The sequence below is a fragment of the Brachycentrus maculatus genome, unplaced genomic scaffold, assembly GCF_059751285.1.
Source record: "Brachycentrus maculatus isolate JH-2025_06_01 unplaced genomic scaffold, ASM5975128v1 h1tg000220l, whole genome shotgun sequence".
Lineage (NCBI taxonomy): Eukaryota > Metazoa > Arthropoda > Insecta > Trichoptera > Brachycentridae > Brachycentrus > Brachycentrus maculatus.
This window is the reverse complement of record NW_028280971.1, coordinates 545,721-563,238: the sequence shown is the minus strand read 5'-3', so window position 1 is coordinate 563,238 and position 17,518 is coordinate 545,721. Positions and strand designations below refer to the sequence as shown.

The following is a 17,518-nucleotide window of genomic DNA, read 5'->3' as shown; positions in this document are numbered from 1 at the left end:
CTGACGACGCATTCAAGTAGAAACGGTATTCCATAAAAGTATGAGCCTTATGAATAGGCACTGATTGGAGTTCAGTTTTAAAAGACAGATGAGGAATATTTTTATATAGGAATATTAATATTTATTTTTAATTGCATAATATTAACTTATTGTTGAATTTTTATATTATTATTATTACCACATATTTGAAAAATATATATGTACGTATAAAATATTATTTGATATTATTTCCATGATTAAATTGATAATATTAAAATAAACGCAGGATTGATCACCTTGCCTACATGTATTTACAATTAAATTAACACCGTATTAATCCGATAGGGTGCCCTATCCACCATTTGGTTTAAAATAGAGGTCAATTCTTTTAAGTATTTAAATTCTTTTATTATTATTAATTAATTATAGAATCACTTTTTTTTTATTTAATAAATCATACTTTACTTTTTGTACCTCACCAAGGATTTTTCTGAACTGCCTATTTTAATTTGAATCATAATTAGTAATTATCTTAAGAATTGTTATAAATTAATTAAGTTTTGTGTTATAAATTTATATATATATATACATATATATATATATATATATATATATATATATATATATATATATATATATATATATATATATATATATATATATATATATATATATATATATATATATATATATATACACACATATATATATATATATATATATATATATATATATATATATATATATATATATATATATATATATATATATATATATATATATATATATTTTATTCATTGAAATTATAATATCATATTTAACACATAAGTAATTTAGCCTACCCGAATAAAAATGTTTAAATCACGGAGTATCTACTTTATTTATTTTTAATATCTTATGAGTATGGTTAGTACAAATATCACCGATTTTTCTTGATGAATCTAGTTTCAAGTAACCCTTTTATTATCGACCCAATGTATTTTACATACAACCTACGTATTTTTTTAAATTAATGTACAGCGAGATATCCTTATATTTTTGTTTTTTATTATAATTTTTGTTGCAAAAAATATAATCTTTGTAAATTATCTGATTTTTGTACACACAAGTATTAAAAATATATATTTTTTAAAAATGACAAGGTGAGTAAAGATTGGCTAAATCACAGTTAGGTAAGTACTTTATAATTATTTGTTTGCTGTTGGCAGCCATGTAAGCAAAAGTACACTGGGATCGAGAAATTAGTTCCAAATTATTCCGCTAGGGTTCCGTCTCCCGGCTCCGTTTGCAAAATCGCTTTCAACATCTTTCATTTCCACTCGTCATCTCTGCTTGTCAAGTCCAGCAATATTTTTAAATCCGCATCCATCCTGCTTGTGAAGGTAATATATACATATTTTAATTATTGCTCAACAACGGCCATACTTCGACTTCTCATATTCCGCGATAATTTTCTTCATCCAACTCTCCAAATATACTCTTTGGGCGAAATAGTTAGTGCCGGCAAAACTGAAACAAATTAACACCACGTTTTTCCCTTACTACTCTCAAGTCAAATTATAATCTTTGCTTCAATGGTCTTATCAATATGATGTAAAAAATACCGCCCCAGTCTGAAATTCATGATTGATTGGATATTATCTGATGTCTATGTAATTAAATTCTTTTTTATTCATTCCTCTACGTTTCTACAAGCTTCAGCGTCTAATATAAACCTATTTTGTTTATAGAATTCACAAAGATGACGGTCAGCCAAATTATAGTTAAATCCGATCTTCGGACAGCATGGTCTCAACGGATGAAATTATATGGAACACGAGGTGAGTTTCATGATCATTTACTTTTTTTACACGTGTTTTTAGGTTAGGTTAATGTTAATAAAATTTAGATCTGCTTATCACAGTTGGTATTTACTTCATTTAACTGCCCTTGTTGGAAACCCTAACTTATAAAAGTATTAGTTTGTTCTAATACACTAGCCTGAAAATGAATACAACGCATTGATTTAGTCTTAATAAATCCTTTATTTTTAATATTATTTCCATGATGAGAGAAATACCGCCCCAGTCTGAAGAAAAATGATTGAGTGGTTTCAAATCTGACACTAAAATATTCTCATGAAACCAGTTTTAATTTCATCAAGCCGTATTTTAACTGACAATTTTCTTTTTTAGACCTGATGTTCAGTGACATGATAGAGTGAAAAAAAAGCACATGGGTCCACAATGACTTGAAGGTAAGCGATGCATATTTTTATTTAATATATCTTTTAATTCTTGCTATATCTTCCATGATGTTTTGTTTTAACAAGCATATGCCTGAAGTCTCGTGTTGTCAACATATTCTGATAATTTTTAAAGATTGACTTTTTTTCTAAACATTCCGATGATCATAATTAATTCAATATTTTTTTTTTTAGATACTACTGTTTGACTACGCTTTGCCGCAGGTGTTGAGGTGAAGACTGATACATGCTGATAATGGTAAGATCAATCTTTCAGCTTCATTTTCGTGTCACAGAATGTACTCGGTAGCCCATGGGATTTTATTTTTCATTTAATAGTCAAAATTAGGTACCTTTAAAAGTAGCGAACAGATTTCTTTTCAATGATGAATGTATTTTTACAAGCATATGCCTGAAGTCTCATGTTGTTAAATTTTACTGATTAAGAATATAAAGCAAAATCCATTTCCGATCGTAATATGTTATTAATTGATATTTTATTTTTCTACAGAATTTACTAACCATTCAGCCGTGTTTTACTATTCAAGAAGTTTGAACACATTGAAGCTGTCAATATTACTGGTAAGACAAATATATTTTCTTAATTTTTGTTTGTTTACCTAAATAAACTATTTAAATTACTTGGAATTTTAGGAAAACTAATTTTTAAAATACATATGTGGATAAGAATTTTCTTAAAATTTGATAGGAATATTTTCAATCTTCTGTAAAAAAAATTGTCAGACCAATGTCATTCAAAAATTGTCAAACCAAATTAACTTTGCAAACTATTATATATCCGAAGTGTGATTTTTTTAATGTTTCAATTTACATTCACTTGTGATAATTTCATTCAAATTTCACATATGATAAAATTTATAGCAGTTTTAGTAATCCTTGACCACTGGTTTGTTAAAACCATTAGGCTTTTGTTTTGAATTTACAGAAACGATAATTTTAAAAAAAGCACATGTCACTGCAACCTCTATTTTTATCTAAATTAATTTGATCCATCCTCTGTGTTTGGAATTCTATGAGTTTAAATGTATTATCAGATGGCAACAATGCTTTTGTTTTATTTATTTATTGCGTTATTCCAAATGCTCATTTTAATAATAACCCATTGTTCTCAGGCAGTATTTTCATCAACCCAGCCCTAATTAGTACACTAATTAGAGTTGTATACTAATCACAAGTAACCGAAAACCCAATTACGATCTATAGTGTTTTTTAGCGCCCCGCGCTCTACCAAAAGTAAGCAAATAGAATGCTTAAACGCGTCTCCCGCTCTCTACCAACAGTATGTTAAAGATGCTTTTAAGCATTTCCCGCAAACAATGTGTTAACAATGTCAAATAATAATTAAAGGCTTCTTGCCACCCCACTGACTATAAGCCGGCCTTCGTAGTGTCTCCATGACTACGAGGGTGGCTATCCAGTGGGAACATTAACCCTGGAAATGTAAGACATCAGCCACCCCACAGCTGATTTCTAAGGGCTCTAGAAACAATTCCCTAACTTGTGAAAAATTCATTTGTGTCTTAAAATTCAATGACATTAACATAACAATGTTTATTTTGCAGAATGTGGATATACTCATATTCAAGAATGGCAGACTTGAGGCAATCCACGCTGCTACTAATCAACCAATGGTAATTCATTTTTTGTTATTATTTTTCTTAGTTCAATTAAAGTTTATTATTAGAATTTTCATGATGATCAATAGTTATCCCTGTCTCACAAAACCGTGGGGATAGAAAAACTATGGTAACCAACTGAGGAAACTATTACTCGGAAGTTTTTTTTTCTTATTTGTGAACTGTTTACTGAAATCATGTTTTTCTTTATTTCCAGATTGAGGACTACGCAGTGTTCCAGTTCGGGACTGATATCATTCAAAAAAACTTTATATTTACGTAAAATAAAAACTTACTAATGAAATCATCCTGCTTTTAATTTTCTCCCTTTTCTATATTAAAAATTGGAAGTAAAACGAGTACTGTCTGGGATGGAGGAAAAAACCATCTGGGGAGTGTACATTTTTAAAACTTTTTATAATTTTACATATCGCTCACTCCTTTCAAGAACGTCATAAATCAAAAAACTTGATTTTTCAGGAAAACGTTTTTAAAGTTTAAAAATATAATACAATGTATTAAAAATAAATATCAAGCCACTTACTGAACTTTTTACTGTGCAACAGATCTTTTTAGGTAAAACCTGAAGGTTTTTCTCCATTTAAAAAATATTTAGTATATTTAAAAAAATAATTAAACAACGCCTTTTCTTCAAAATGCAAAAATAACACTTTCTGCCCTGTGGCGGGTAAATATTAAGTTAAAAATATGCGGCTTTTGCTGGGATATAGTACATTTTCTAGGCATTCCGAAAACACGCACAACTGAAAATTGTCGATTTTTGATTTATGACGTTCTTGAAAGGAGTGAGCGATATATCAAATTCAATGCTTAATAAAGTAACATATTTTATTGAATAAAAAATTCGTACTAGAGTATATAACATAATTAATATTGAAATTATTCATGTTTGAACATATCTTGTGGGTTTTTGACTGCGTCATTAGGAGGATGACTTACAAACTTTGTTTTAAGTAAAGATAGGGGACTGACTGCAGTCATTTTATCGTAACGCGACACGTTACGATGCCAGCACTCTTAATAGCCAAAACAGCAAGCTGAGCTTCAGAGTGCTCCATCCGAAGTTGAATGCTCGCCACGAATGTTATGTTACGACTAAATGCTCCGGTCAGTCCCCACCTTAAAACAAAAATATAGCGGGACCTCAAATCCGAATGCTGAAAATGTACCCTCTGTTCCAGTATTATTACAGTACACAGAAAGTATAGGGTAAGAGTGGCCAACCCGGGTGTCTACTTGCGGCCTGCGGAGCAAATCTCACATTTTTTCCTTTAGTGTACACAAAACCACCAAAAGAACATTCCATAGTGTAGTTCATATCATATCCCATATATTGGAGTATTTCACTATCCTGACAATTTCAAGACCCATAATGGAAGTTTTTAAGACAGATGGAATATAAAATTTTTTTCGTGGAATTTATATTAAAACAAAGCCAACATCCCTGAATTACTCATTACGAGGCTAAACATGCAAATAAGTTAGAAAAGTACCTAATAAATATGTTGGCCACCCATGGTATAGAGTATTTTTATTACAAAATGTATTGTGAAATTTTAACTTAATTTATTAAAGATCATAAATATTTTAGTTGGTTGAGATTTACTTAATGATGAGTAATGTTTCGTAATTTATGTATAAGCATCTTTTCTGGTACAGGAATATCCACTTGCCCATTTAAGGCAGACACTGCATTTGAATGGGGAATACTTGCTACTGCTTCAGCATTAAACATTTCTGCAATGTTGGTGGTAGCACGGATTTCCGTTTTTAAGAAGTACGGGAGGGAAAAAAAAATAATTATATAATATTTTGGGCATTTGGTCCTGCTGTAATCTGAGGTATGGCTTAAGTGTTTAAATACAACCACAGATGGCAGTACAAGTGCTACTTTAGAAATATATGTTACTGGACTTTGGTTATAAGTGCGGTCATAAATGTACGCCTATACTCCTTTGAGGAAGATTTTGTTTAGATGGCCATACTCCCGGACAGGTCAACCTGGTCATTGCCAGTTTTGTGTACATGGTCACATTGTCTACTTAAAATATTTTATAATGATTGCATATAAAGTAGAATCGCTGTATTCTTCTCAAAACAGTTTGAAAAATAACTAATGGTCCCAGACTAAGTTTTATTTTTTAGAATAAAAGTCCCGGCGGGGAAGATATTTGCCCGAATCTACGCTTAAAAAATTCCGATTCCTTACTGTACTGGGCATTGAGTTTCCACTCATTTTTTTTTAATTTGCAGAACCATTTTTTTTTTATCTTGGTTTTTCTTACATACATATATTTACTCTTGACTGCATTTCAACTGAATACAGTAAGGGCGCTTGTCCACTACCCGGAATTTTACCGTCCGGCAGTCCGGTTTTGAAAAATAAAAGCGACTACAACAGTTTAGCGTGATCGAAATTACACGCAACGTGTTCACGCATCGATCAAGAACTCCGACCCAAAGAAAGATGGACAAAAGCACAAGCCAATCATCGTTTTAAAAAGCTAACCGACGTGCCGGACGGTAAAATGCCGTGTAATTCCATGTAGTGGACAAACGCCCTAAGTCTTCTACTTACGCGATTAATTCCAAAGGTTTTCGTGTAAGTCGAAAAAAAATATTTGTGATGTGTGGTATATAATAATATGCCCTAGTTTCAAATGATATTATGTAGTTCATATATGAAAATATAATACATACATCTTCATGCCTGTATTTAAAAAAAAACAAAATTTTTAGAAGTTATTATTTAATCAGATACATACATAATTATTTCTGTGAATACGTAGTTACATTTGAGTACAAACTGCTTATTAATTATTTATATTCCTCTACTTGTGGTAATTTTCATAGACAGCATTGGTACTGTAAAGGTGGAGACTGATCGGAGCATTTCGTCGTAACATAACGTCGTAACATCACTCGTAGCGATCATCACCGAGCATCCAAAACTATGGATGGAGCGCTCGGCTCGGTGTACTGACTGCCTGAATGCTTGCATCGTAACGTGTTACGTTACGACAAAATGCTCCGGTCAGTCTCCACCTTAACAATTCGAAAATTCGATGTAATAATCATTGTAATCGTAAAATGAGAATAGTCCTTAATCACATCCTATGGACAGTAAAGGCAGAGGATGGAAGGGGTTTCTCGGAGGCGAGGGATGGGAGGGGATCAGTGCCGTTTCTCTCACTATCACATCAACACAATGGTTTGTATAAAAAAGACTTGAGATTTTTTTTAAACACGTAAGTAGAGGACTTACAGCATTATGACATGTCCAAACGTATAGGTATGGATGACAAACATCATCAAAATACATGTGAATTTATAGACAATCCATCTTACTGAACAGACCAGGGGACAAAATGTGACGCTGCTGCTACAACGAAGTGTAATGTTTACCTATATGTATTGCCTTGCTTTCCAGCTGTGTCAGGCGCTGCTGATCATACAAGTTGAGGTAAGTCTTTGTAAGAAAAACTATTAGTAGTAGTAGCTATTGATGGACAACAAAACTTTAGAAATTATATGCGTGCCAATGCATTTAAGCTGTGATAAGCAACACTGGTTTTGAATGCTGCATGTGACCCATAGAGATATTCACTGATACTTTTGTGATTGATGTTTTTTTTCCAAAGAACAATTTTCATTTTCTCCAAAGTAAAAGTGAAGAAATAAGGGTCTGAGATAGCACTCAAACAACAAAGAATTTTGAATTTTTAGTTCGGCCCGCGACAAAAAAGGATCTTCTCTACTTTTGAGGAGTATTAAGACCCAAAGAAATATTTTAACAATTAATTCAATAAAATATGTCCTTAATTCTTATGTTGGCCCCTTAGGTAATGAGAGTCTAACCCGATATAGTGCACAGTGAAGTAAATAAATATTAAATAATTAGTGACATCTATGAGCAACGCTTAATTACATAAAAGAAGAAATCTTCTCGGATATCGCAATACTACTTTAAAAAATTCACAGATGTCACTGTAGCCTTAGTATTTTAGCTTTTATTTTATTGACTGCTATTGAGTACTTATGTATGTATTTTGCATTTCATGACATTATAATGACTTTAATCGAAATATTACGAACCACATAATAAGTGCTATTAAAAATATATTGGCACATTATTGGGTGTCTCATAATCCGTAGCTTTAATAAATTAAAGCAGGGAATGCGATAGAATCGCTTTGATTTTTTATTTGAATTCCAAAAATACTCGCAATAATTTTATTTTATAAGAGCGGCCTTGAATATTTAAAATATTTTTCGGAAATGGTGCATTAAAATTACCAAGACTGACTAAAAAAATGTGTCTTTTTATGTTACAGTACCATATTTTTTGCTAAGGACCATTTTTTACATGTACAGTTAGCCCCCCTATAACGTTGAGATAGCTACCGCGTTATCGGATTGAACTTTATATAGGGTTAATGTTTTTAAATTGTATTTTAATTTGAATCATTTTAGGAATTTCCGTAGGTTAAAAAGTAAAAATACAATTTAAAACATTAATCCATTATAACGTTCCTTCCGGTAATGCGGTACCTATCTCAACGTTTTAGGGGGGTTTACTGTATTGTTATGGGAAAACACGTTTCATATAACGCACTTGCTCCTGGAACGAATTAAGCACGTTATGAAAGACATGTATTTAACTTTTCGTTACAAGCTAAAATTTTATCAGCATTACTGATTGCCACCAATGGATTATTGTCACGATGTTGGATTATTGGATAATAAATTTAAATGAAAAATCACAAGACTATCGGTAACATTCTTATTGAAATCTGTGGAGAACTGAGGGAAATATTAAGGTTTAAACTTTAGATATTTTAATAAAACGAAAAACATACGTTCGCATACATCATCAAATTTCCGTCATTGAACGTTTTATGACGTCATATGGTTTGTTGTCTATAGTTTATAGAACTATAATAGTAGCAGTGTGGATTGTTTGTTTACCACTACACTATCATTTGTGTTATCCAAATATGAGGGGAGGGGGGTGGAGTGGGAGGATAGACCATAGACATCAACAAGTAGAGCCCCCAATAATTTAGCAATGTTACCAATATTAAAATAAGTCGTTTCTGTGATGTCATTCATTACCAACTTACGAAAACAACGTATTTACGAAAGGGAATTTTCGAAAAGAAAATGATGAATGAAAATATCGATTATATCGGCTGTTATAAACACAAAACGAACCCAATACAATCCTTGGTAGGTTGAGTATGTTAAATTAGATATTCCTCCCGTCTGAAAATGATCCATTGTGCTCAAAGTTTGCAGCCGTGATGTATTGCGTTGTAAATGAATTTCAAAACGCCACGAAATCGTGTGGCTACCGGCTACCGGCTACCTACCTATCCAATATCCATTGCGCATCGGCTGTCAAAACAATGGCAACAATACACGGTAGATTCATACGTCGGGTTTACAGTCACACGTTTTCTTTATTATTTTTTCATTTTCACACAATTTCCTCACGATTGTCAATAACAGCTCAGTCGCTAACGGGGTTTTTCGTTTAGCGGCACGCGAGCTCGACTGGTCTTTATTTTCTCGAGAAATACGTGAGAATAATCTTGAAAGAGAAACGCTGAAATTAGTAGGTGACGCTTGTATGATTGTCGCGTCGATTTCAAGTCAAATGGCCAATGCCAATTATTATTTTTTACCTTAACATTATTTTGATTAAACGATGCCACTGTTGAACTAAACCCAGTAGGGTATTTGCGTTCTAGACAAACATTAAACACTGCGTTGGAAAAGTATTCATTCATGTGCATTTATAATAGAAAAGACCGAACATTCGATAAATCGCAACTTAATTTCCTTTAAGATAATAATAATAATAATATGAGATGCTGAATGGTCTGACAGGGGTCATGCGACCAGCGTGGAATGTGGATCTGATGGCCAACAGTACGAATTTTGCACTCTTCCGTCGGTTTGACCGGACTTTGGTATGTCGTTGGGAACTCCTCAGATGCGCGGACGCCTAGGTGAGATTAATTTGGTGGGACAGGCTGCTGTTCCTGTGGGATGCTGATACGGTCGGGACTGTGCTTCCTTCCGAGCGGAACGCACACGTTCTTTTGGGTTTTGTCTTCTCTTTACGGGGGTGGTATTTGGATCCTCTGCCTTTGTTCACCCAGGAAGTCCTTCTTTATTTATGTTTTTTTTTTCTTAATTTAAATAACAGTGTTTTTTTTTGTATTAGTTACTAGTTCTCTATTACTTTAGTCCTTAAGTCATTGTTTGTGTTCGTCTTAAATTGTTTTTTTTTGCAAACATTGTTATTTTTTGTTTTTTGTTTTCTTATAGTTTTATTTTATTATAAGTATAAGAGGTAATGAGGGGATCCCGAGGGGTGGGGACGAAGTGTCGGCCTCTGTCCGTACATCCTCTTCCCCCCTCATTAATTGAATAGAGCATTATTTATTTCGTCAGAAATATTTTGAAGATTTTCCTTTATGTGCAGCTGACAGAGTCCCTCAGGACTCTATAACTGCTGCGGGTGGATGGCGGGCTCAGATTCCAAAAATAATAATAATAATAATAATAATAATAATTTTGGATGATTTATATAGCGTTATTTTCGTAAAATACTACCTCAAGGGCGCTTGCTTATACAGAATGGATTATGATATGGAAATGATAATGATAAACAATTTATATTTAAGAAAAACGTCGTCAATCCGCTGAGTCTGAAGGGGGGAAAGTGAAGTCGCCGTTTTATTGCGCCTTCTTCTCGGTCTTCTTGGGCTGCAGCATGGCCAAGATGTTGGGCAGGACGCCTCCCTGAGCGATGGTAGCGCCGGAGAGCAGCTTGTTGAGCTCATTTCATTGTGAATATTCAACTGCAGATGGCGGGGGGTGATGCTGGTCTTCTTATTGTCACTGGTGGAATTGCTGGGCATCTCCAACACCTTGGTAGCCAGGTACTCCATGACGGCGGCGAAGATATCCAGTATTCGATAAGTCGCAACTTAATTTTCTCTAAATACAGGTAAAATTTGACGTAATTGTATCTTTTCTTAAAACACCGTTTTTGTATTGAAGAAATAAGTTTTACTTCGAAATGAATACATGGTTTTGAAAAGAATTTTTTTTTAAAAGGTAAGGACTTTTTTCCAATATTATACTAAAAAAAATAAACAAAAATCCAATATAGGTATAGGTTATATATACTCTATGGATTGAATTTCTAAGATTTTTACGTTCAGTTTTTATTTGGTTAAATACCACTATTCCTTAAAATCTTTAGGGAGAATGTGTTTCGATGCATTCCGCATCAGTTTCAAACACTGCATGCCAAAAATTATGTGAAATGCTTGGAACCAGAACTCCGTTGTGTACTGCCAGTTTATCTTTCGCTGAAAGATTTTATTATTTAAAAAATATTATACCAAAGATACCTTGTTTTAAAAATGCTCACCTCGAAATGTGCCGAGATATGAGATATCGCGCACTCCTTTCAAGAACGTCATAAATCAAAAAACTTGATTTTTCAGGAGAACGTTTTTAAATTTTAAAAATATACTACAACGTAAAAAAAATAAATATCAAGCCACTTATTGAACTTTTTACTGTGCAACAGATCTTTTTAGGTAAATCCTGAAGGTTTATTCTCCATTTGAAAAATATAAATTATATTTGAAAAAATAATGAAACAAATACCATTTCTTCAAAATGCAAAAACAAAACTTTCTGCCCTGTAGCGGGTAAATATTAAGTTAAAAATATGCCGCTTTTACTGGGATATATGTAGTACATTTTCTGGGCATTCCAAAAACATGCACAACTGAATATTGACGATTTTTGATTTATGACGTTCTTTAAAGGAGTGAGCGATATGTATAGCATATATTTTTAAATAATAAATCCGAAAACATCATATAGTTATCCATAGATCGGAAGTTGATACATGAATATAAAGGTAATAGCATTTAAATTGCGGATGCTGTAATCACAACAGACATATATCGTATAATCGCAAAAATTGATCTAAATTATGTTACAAAACAAACAATGAACAACTTGTTGCTGATTTCCGGAGTGAGGTTGTGTGAAAATCTCCATTTAAACGATTTTTTCATTTATTTAATGTACGTTGGCCAATTTTTTTTTTAAATAATAAACTTTTTTGGCATGATCCTAGAGCACTCTTGAAGCGTGAAAAGCCATAAATAAAATAATGCCATCAATCAACTCTCTGCTTCATTTCATCTTTTCAAAAATTTATTTATTTGCCTTGTTTTCCATAAGGTATTTAAGGCAAATATATGATAAATCGCAACAACTTACGAAAACAACGTATTTACGAAGGCGAATATTCCAAAAAAAATGAAGAATGAAAATATTGATTAAATCGGCTTTTATAAACACAAAACAAGGCTTATACAATCCTTTGTAGGTTGAGTATGTTAAATTAGATATTCCTCCCGTCTGACAATGATCCATTGTATTTTTTTTAAATGCAGACTTCACCTAAATGTTTAAAATTTAGATGAATTCAAATTTTATTAATTGTTTCGGCATCAACTTTGTGGTAAGACATGTTACAATTAAAGAATTTGCAAATCATATAATAGATACTAATCACTCATTTCACTCTCATAAATTAAAAATATTACACCTTGTTCCATATAAAGGCCAAATTATGAATTATCTTGAAAATTTAGAAAACCAAAAAAACCTGAATTCTAATAATAATTTATTAAATAATATATTGTTACAAAATTCTTCACCATTGCTTTCCATTTTTCCTTTGTTTTCAAACTCCGTCCCTTGACTAACCCCTTCCCCTTACTCTCCCCTCTCCTTATTTATAGAACAATTTTATATTTTATATTTTAGTTATTATACAGACCTGAATGATGGAAATTTACGTTCTGAAACATGTAGTCTATAATAAAACTCAAGAGGTAAAAAACGAAGTGTTTTCTTTAATCATTGTAATTCAAATTTTGACGTTCTATTACGCCTTTAATTAATAATGAGTAAATATCCGTTCAAAATAATTTGTAATTATCTACTAACGCATGGTAATTTTAAAAATTGGCAAATTTTGATCGTTGTGGTTTATGTGGTTAGTGTGTGTTTTGAAGTGAAAGAATAAACCATTAGATCGGAGATAAAACGTATAACAATAGACTATGATGTAATTGTTGAATTTCGCTTTCATTAAGCAATCTCAAATCTCATATTAACGATTCCACAATATCACTGCGTGCGAACCTTTTTTATTTAAGTGACAAAATCGGGTGGCAAATTTCGCAATGATAAATGGATTCCGAGTCAGTTATATAATATCCATGTAACTTGAAGAGTATTTTACGAAAATGGCATTTTTGTAAGGTCGATGCCGCTTCATTGACCAGCGGGTTAATTGGGCCAGTCGCCTACTTGGGCCAAATCTTAAATAATGAAAACCAAACCATGGAATCAATACGACTTTGACTTCTTTACTGTTTGCTTTTAAAATTATTATTGATTTTTTTCTGTTTTGTATTTTTTATGTTTTTATAAAATTATAAAATTAAACAACTTTGTTTTAATCGCTTTTTTATTGGTACACTTTATCCAAACGGTTTCGACAAAAACCTTGTCATCATCAGGGTTTATATACTAAAAAAAATGTTTTAGAATTTAGTACATAAACCCTGATGATGACAAGGTTCTTTCGAAACCGGTTGGATAAAGTGTACCAATAAAAAAGTGGTTAAAAAAAGTTGTTTAATTTTATAAAGTTTATAAAATGTGCCACAAATCTGCGAAAAATATTCAAGAAATTTTATGTTTTTACTGTTGACATCGGATATTTTAGATTTATTTTATCCCTATTTTTATATAACGGACTTTCGGTTCTAATGGAAACCGTCTCCCCCGATTAGTCAGTTATATCGAGGCTTTACTGTACTTTAATTCCCTGACAACCGTAACATATAAAAATTCAAAAGTAAAGTTATAGTTATATTTATCTATTCTGTATTGTTAAAACTTTATCTTTCGTATGTTCAGTAAATGAAATTATACCTGTAGGTATAATCACGACTTATAACTAGAACCAACTGTCAAATCAACATTTAACCAGACGAAATGATTTATAACATTTTGAGTTATTTTGAGTTTCAAATTATAAGCTTAATAATAAAAATGAAAATGGTATTTTCTGGCGTTTCTCATGTGTGTGAATATAATCCAGGATTCGGATCTCACATACTATAATATAAGAGTTTCTGCTTAGTAAAAAAGCTTCTTTACATCTCACCAATAGATGTCTCTAGTGAAGTTCGAGTGATTCAAGAACAAGGTTTCTAAATTGGTTCATATATATAGAACTTCCAAGAATTCGAGTAGTGTGGTTGTCAATAATGGGTAGAATTGGTGAATGTTACACGTGTGTAAAGTGATCACTTAAACCAGCCGATGACGGTCGTCAGCCCCGTAAATGCCCAAACTTCCATATTCTTCTTCATCTTTGATGAGATGTCAAAAAAGAAGACGAAATGATGTTTGCGTTAGAACCACATATGTACATACGTGCCTCGTTCTCTCGACGGATGTGCATGTATACACCGAGTAGCCGCCAAATTACACGTTGCACTGTACCATTAGCTATTCATAGCCCATAAATACTTTATTCGTGTTAGTCTGGCCCGTGATGGCCGCCATTGCAGCCGCAATCTCGCCATTGGCGGGGGAGGCTTCCTGAGAGCCTTCAAAGGGTTGCTTATACAGTGTCATCGAAAAATAATGTCAACATTTAAAATAACTGTTTCAAAACACTCGAAAAATAATGCCAACATTTAATATATCTTCATTCATTTCAATTCAATTTATTTATTTATAATTAACATACAAATTACAAACTAAAATTTAAGGCGTAGGTATAAGTTAAAAAAATTCTAAAATAAGTAAGGATACTTTTGCTAAAGATGCAGAAGAATCCCGCATGGAACAGATCAATAACCAGCGTTATATTGTTCAGCAAAGCGGTAGCTCTTCCTACAGGCATAACCATCGGCAGGTTGGTCCTGTGTATAGGAATGTGAAACAATCTATGCCGACGCTGTCTTAGGTAACTTTCAAGAACATACAGACCAAACTTCTTCTTCTAACCCTTATCCGCACCCAATGGTGCATAGGGCACTGCATCATATAAATGCATTGTTATCTTGATCGTTGCTTACATGAAGGCAAAGTGATCACTCCTGCTCTTCTAGGATCAGTCCAGGGTAATATTATATGAATATTAAGTGTAAAATCACTAATATTTATTTTCACCCCCCTTGGAAATCGAATTCGGAACCTCCAGCACGGTAGCTAAACACGCTAATCATTACGCCACGGAGGCGGACAATGTTTGAATTAGGCCTGTAATGGTGGCCGCGATTGAACTCGGCTACTGCGCATCTGGTGTGCGCAAAGAAAGTTTACGTTATCTCCAAAACAAAACTGTCATTCACCAGCTAGCGTTCAGTCACAGATAAATTGGTTAAATATGAAGGATTTTTGTGTATTTTTTTTTAAGGTTGGCTTTATTTCTCGATGACCTATACTACGCGGTGTTGCGTGTGTAGGTAGCCGGGCCTCCCTCCAATGCGAGCACACAATATGTCGAGTGAATGTCGGGGTTGCGGCCGTATCTGATAAAGGGGCTAATTTACTGAGAAACAGATTTTAAAATGCATTAAACATTGCGAGGCGTCTGTTTTTATTACATTTTCAACCCCGCGACTGCTGTATATTTTCAAAGGTCGGAATAAAGAAAGGTAGCCCTTATAACTGATTTGATTTGAACGGATTTCTGATTATGATTTGATGGAGTATTGTGAGTACAATATAAAATTAGAAAAACTATTTTAATTGTTTTATTTATTACAAAAGCAATAAGTTATCTTGATATGTATTTATGACACGCCATATTTTTTTTATATTTCCTATACCTACGTATTTTAAATTACCTACTACAAAAAGACTTCAAAATGATATTTAAAAAATCCACTGAAGCGAGACTGGCTTATCAGATTTATTTGCACGATTTAAAAAATCTAACAAACCAGTAGTTAACAAATTTAATTTAAAACCTTTTTTAATGTTGTCGTTTATAAAACTTTATGAAAGTTCAATAAAGATCATAGCTTTGATACGAATGGCCCTTCGTACACTGTTATTTTGTATATACATGTTTTTAAATTAAGTCTGATGAAATCAGTAACGACGAAACCCGGTAGCTGGTCAAACAAATAAAAACAGAAAATGATATGTACTTGTTGCAAAATAATTATAGTAGGTAGGTACCAAGTTTATGCAATAGTCGATGTTCCATTTATATACAACTCGGCTGTCCAAACTTAAAACACAGTAAGGGACAATTTTTGTAATACGTTTTTTTTGCATTTTTGGACGAAATAGAATCTATTTCTAAAAAACGTATTACAAAAAAATGTCTCTTACTGTGTTTTGAGTTTGGACAGCCGAACTGTCTCTTAGATACCTTCTTACAAATTTATGCCACGATATTGTATTGATTTTTGCTCCCCTAAAGTTTAGTTATGTCAATAATGGCACTTCCAGATGATTAATAGAATAATTTCATTAATAAGATTTTTTCCACGAGCTTTAAATGAATGGTAAAAAATAAATGAATACGTCGGTTCAATAAATAATAAATAAAACTAAATAACTAATCATCACGCCGCTTTCCCGCAGGGGTAGGCAGAGAGAATAGAACGCCACACCACTCTGTCTTTGCAAACATACTTCGCCTCTTCCACGTTCATGCATCTCCTCATACATACCCGACGATTATTACGACTCCTAACCTGACCACTTTCAAGTATTTGACATACCTGATGGTGCCATGTTTTTCTCGGTCTTCCTCTGCTCCTTTTCCCAATTACATTCGCCTCAGAAATTTGTTTTACCGTTCTTTCCTCACTCATTCGTTCTACATGTCCAAACCATCTCAACACACCTTTCTTAATTTTATCGATAATGCTTATCTCAGCTTTGCATTCCTTCCTTATTTCACTATTCGAACATCTATCATACATCGTTTTGTCACACATTCTTCTGAGAGATCGCATTTCGACTGCATTCAGTCTACTTTCATCCTAATAAATAATAAATACATATGTATAATACTAATATAATTTGTCGGATAACTTGAAATTGGTATTATGATCAAATTTCACCGTGATAATATTTATGCCGGTGATTTTTTTAATTCCTCGTTCATTCTCTCACACTATGCTTTAAATATGACCCTGTCAAAAATAAATTGGAACATTTTTACGAGCTCGATAAATATAAAATTGATATTATGAAAAGCATTTATGATACGGGCCATGCAAGGACGAGAACTGCCCAACATTAAAATCAATGACCGAAAAAAAAAGAATAAAACGGTCGGGTTAATAATCAGTACGGTCGGGATGTGGGATACGCCACTGTGTTACGACTGTACGTAATAAGGAACACTCAGAGTATTGACGCCTGCGCTTGTCGGCACTGATATTTTAAGAGTCAGATTTTTTATCCGAAATATACTACAGATCAAAAGCTCTGGTATGTCATTGTGAATACAATGAAGTTAACTACATGCTTAGTATAATTAAAATTATATCGCAGTTGAAAT

At 32.7% G+C, this 17,518-nt stretch overlaps 1 long non-coding RNA gene and 2 other non-coding genes across 3 annotated transcripts; all 3 read left to right on the top strand.

Moving 5' to 3' along the window:
- Nucleotides 1-1,237: 1,237 nt before the first annotated feature.
- Nucleotides 1,238-4,144, top strand: LOC148306927 (uncharacterized). Its single transcript, XR_015837924.1, has 7 exons — nucleotides 1,238-1,361; nucleotides 1,710-1,799; nucleotides 2,154-2,215; nucleotides 2,399-2,462; nucleotides 2,715-2,785; nucleotides 3,787-3,855; nucleotides 4,058-4,144. It is a non-coding gene; the product is annotated as an uncharacterized LOC148306927 (long non-coding RNA).
- LOC148306929 (small nucleolar RNA SNORD31) lies at nucleotides 1,562-1,628 on the top strand. The gene has a single exon (XR_015837926.1). It is a non-coding gene; the product is annotated as a small nucleolar RNA SNORD31 (small nucleolar RNA).
- Nucleotides 2,017-2,086, top strand: LOC148306928 (small nucleolar RNA SNORD31). The gene has a single exon (XR_015837927.1). It is a non-coding gene; the product is annotated as a small nucleolar RNA SNORD31 (small nucleolar RNA).
- Nucleotides 4,145-17,518: the final 13,374 nt, after the last annotated feature.